Source organism: Austrofundulus limnaeus, unplaced genomic scaffold, assembly GCF_001266775.1.
Source record: "Austrofundulus limnaeus strain Quisiro unplaced genomic scaffold, Austrofundulus_limnaeus-1.0 Scaffold19, whole genome shotgun sequence".
NCBI classification, from domain to species: domain Eukaryota; kingdom Metazoa; phylum Chordata; class Actinopteri; order Cyprinodontiformes; family Rivulidae; genus Austrofundulus; species Austrofundulus limnaeus.
Window position 1 is genome coordinate 572,515 of NW_013952421.1, and position 3,844 is coordinate 576,358.

A 3,844-nucleotide genomic window follows, 5' to 3' on the forward strand; every position below is an offset into this window, starting at 1 on the left:
ACTGCAGAGAAAACAAAGAGGAAAGTGCTTTTTCTTTTTCACACTCCAGCCCCGCAAAACGTGTAAAAAAATTAAAATGACTTCTCAATCATAGATGTATATAAAAACACTAGTGGAGTCTCTGGTGTCCTCAAATGGTGGCAGCGGGGATGACTTATCTAGCCTTTATATAAAAGGTCTATGTTCACAACCCCGAAGCGGAGCAGGGGAGTGACGTCACAGCCATGGGCAAGGCGGTGTAGATTTCTTCCCCGCAGGAGACGAGGGCGCGAGGATTATATTTAGAGACTGCGGGAAAACATGTCCAAATCTGTACCAGAACTACTAAGAGAAGCTACCGATGGCCTGGAAACAAAGTCAACCGCATCAGCTTTGAACTCGCCTGGTTTCTTGTCTCCCACCACGACAGCAATGCCGGCCTCAGCTCCAGAGTGTCGTAACCCTCGAGGTAAGATTTCAAGTTAGCAAGTGTGGTGTACTGTGCCTTTAAGAATGTGAGCGCACTTTCGAGCGGGTGCGCGCCCTTTGTTTAGAGTCCATTTTACCATCTCGCTGTTCGGACCTGTTCCCAACGTCTCGCAATAAAATTGTCCAGAAGCTGAAGAATTATCGTCATCTTTTTCATTCATGTGTTAGCTGARGAGTTTTTTAACAGTCAACAACTTAAARGAAGAAGCCTTGTGATTTTCCAGCAAACAGCCGCAGCAGCCACCAGACGGAGGGGAGACGGAGGGTCCAGCTCGCTGACAAGCTCAGAGGAACCGAACCGGACCAAACACGGCACAAGCTAAGCTGACACGCAAGTAGTTTTGTTTTTATTGTTGTAAACATGTAAGTTGTATATCAGATTWAACATACGCCACAGCAGAAGACACATTTTGTGCGACTTGTCCTTGGTGGTTATAAAATGCACCCGCTCTCACACAATGACTTGTTTCCTCTCATTATATTAGGTTACATTACAATTATTAACATCCAAACTGCAGAGAGTCCGTGTTTATGGTTGCGCTGTGTTTTAGCGAGAGCGATTCATAAGTGTCGCATTCACGAAGATCTATCTTATTTTAAGATGCCCTGATATCTTAAAATAAGATTACGTAATAGGATTACGTCGTATTTTATATATATTATATTTCTAAAAGCACCTTGCAGCATTTCCCCCTGTAACACTGTGTTCACGAGCAAAACAAAGCCACGACAGATCAGCTGACTGGTTTTAAAGCGAGGGGCAGTTTTACTGCAGCTGCTGCACATGTCCACCTGTCCACGCGCAGCGTGGCTCTGACTTGCCCGGGACTTCATACATGTCAACCCTTCAGATGGTTACTTGTATAATGAGCATCAAATATCTGTCATTTGCGCATAAAATCCGTATCTCACGCAGATGGAGTGGACCGCAGCGAGTGAGGAGGAGGAGGAGGATGGGGCACATCTCTTAAAGACGTGTCTACATTTGACTTATTTTTTTCTAAAATCACAGTTCTCTGAGTCAGCTTCAGGTGCTTGTAGTTAATCATAATATCTTCTAAATTTAACCAGGTGTTTAAATTACACAATAATTTTACTGGAGAAACTTGTCTGTTTGGTTAAAAAAACAGTAAAATTATTTTTTTTTTCTGTGCAGAGAACTTCCTCTGCCATAATTTTTTCAAATAAATATATCAAAGCCCCTCAGCTGAAAACATTAAAATGATAGACTTCTGTTTTTAACATAAAGCTGCTCTTTTTCCATTTAGAATCCTTTGCCAAGTCCTTTTTGTTCATGAAGAAATTTATAATTATTACAGATCAGTACTGACTTCAGAAATGACACCAGTGTGTAATGGGTTTCTGATTAGAACATTGTTATTGTTATTATCTATTATGTGTTAATTGAAATAGAGTAGATACATGTCCGAATCATTAAACAACACATATTTATAAAGCTGTAATTACATAAGAGTGAGGTTTTGTTTGTCTGAATGCCTTTGATTCAGCCGTAGGCCAGCAGAGGGCGAACTCAGGCATTGAAGATTCCTGGACTATATTTATAAGGGGACTTCCTGTTTCTGATTCAGTGTGGTTTTGTTTGTCAATCTGGTGGCAAATAAACCCCACTCCAGAATTCTGGTGTTGTACGGCATTTATTTCTTACAGATCATTTTATTTAACATTTGTGTTTTAATCTGATCGTCAGTCGATATTAGAACACATATTTCTATGGAGCTCAGATTGTACAGATTTAAAGACAAGAATGAACGCTGAGAGAAGCAGCATAAAGACAGCTGATTTTAGAGCAAATAATTGTTTGATTGTAGCTGTTTGATTAATTGCATTCATGTATTAACAGTCATGGTAAAAAGGAATAGTTTTCCAATGTTTCTTTTAATTTGACATCTTCATTACAGGCACATGAAATGAAGAGCTGCAGCTGAAGATGCGAACATGAGGTTACTTCACGATGGCAGGACTGGCTGCAGCAGGATATAGACCTACAGATCTGAAGAAGTTTCTCTGACATATGTCAACAAAAAGCATTTTAATGCAATGTTTTATTGACAAATGTATTTGTTAGTTCTGTGAATAAAGACAGTTACACATTAAGTTAAATTTCCATTTTACTTTGGAAAGGCTTGTGAGAGGTGAAGTAACGGTAACAAGTTCACAAAAAGCACTTCAATGCAATGTTATATTGACAAATGTATCTAAGGTTAGTTCTAGGAATAAAGACAGTTAAACATTAACTTGAGTTGTTTTGTTAATGACTGCAAGTACAATTTATTTAAGTCAGTCAATGTATTCCTTTAATTATAGATCATTACAGCAGCTATACCTGACCACAATGGTTATTTAGGTTTGGGTTGACAATCTTTCCTATAAAAAGGATATTTTCTGTGCTCTGTTCAATTATCAGCATAAAAGGACGATCATATTTCATTTCTGTTTTCAAGTAAGAATACTCTGATGGCAACCCCAGTGGCAGTAGCAGTGACCTCATCAACATCCAGGGCAGCTCGATGCACAACCTGCTGAGAGAACCCCTGCTGCACGCATCATGGAGATCATTAACCAGACCAAACAGCAGAGGTTGGCGTTATATTAATTTGAGGTTGAATTTTCATGTTCCTTTAAAATGGCTTTTGAGAGGTATTAAAGTATCAGAGTAAGGACAAGTTCACATAAGGCATTTCAATGCAATGTTTTGACAAAAGTTTATAATGTTAGTTCAGGTAATAAAGACAGTTAAACATTATCTGTTGAGCTTCCTGATTTTTCAAGCATTTTCACATACTGAACTGATCTGAAATCATCCAGTTCAGGTGGTCACTGCATCAGCTGCTGCATTGTCTCTGTATAGACACTGACTGCATCTATGGGAACATTGCCATGTTCTCCTCGACCAGGTGTCGCTGCAGGGTCACTTGGGGTACTTCAACATGTTCTGGTTTAACTCCAAGGTCATCAAAGCTGTATGGTCCATCCCAATCATCCATCAGTCCATCCTAAGCTTCCTCCACCTGAACACAGATGACAATAAAAATGTCATTATTAGATATGTTTTGTTGACTTATGAAAAGCTGTGGTTTATTGAAAAAAGACTAAAACAATTTAAATTGCAGTCTTGAAATGTTAAGCTATTAATGTCCTGATGCACCTCAGTAATCCAGGTAAAAAATCAAAAAGCAAAAAATTGTATAGGTCTTCTAGACGGGTTCTTCTCTAATGAAATGTTTGTCTCTCCTCCAAGAGACTTCTTCAGTCTGAGAGTTTCAGGCAAAATTCAGGCTTTTAAACCCAGCCTCCATATGACTGATACTCACATCACATGGTTATCGTTAACACCTAATTAACACCTATTGTTAAC

General features: G+C 39.0%; 1 protein-coding gene and 1 long non-coding RNA gene across 2 annotated transcripts in view; one reads left to right on the forward strand and one right to left on the reverse strand.

Moving 5' to 3' along the window:
• LOC106514257 (sterol 26-hydroxylase, mitochondrial) overlaps window positions 1-3,844 on the forward strand; it is a 29,794-nt gene that overhangs the window by 19,376 nt on the left and 6,574 nt on the right. The window lies entirely within an intron of this gene.
• LOC106514292 (uncharacterized) overlaps window positions 2,105-3,844 on the reverse strand; it is a 3,722-nt gene continuing 1,982 nt past the window's right edge. Inside the window, exon 2 of the long non-coding RNA XR_001309876.1 lies at window positions 2,105-3,497. This is a non-coding gene — a long non-coding RNA (uncharacterized LOC106514292). The remainder of the gene's footprint in view (window positions 3,498-3,844) is intronic.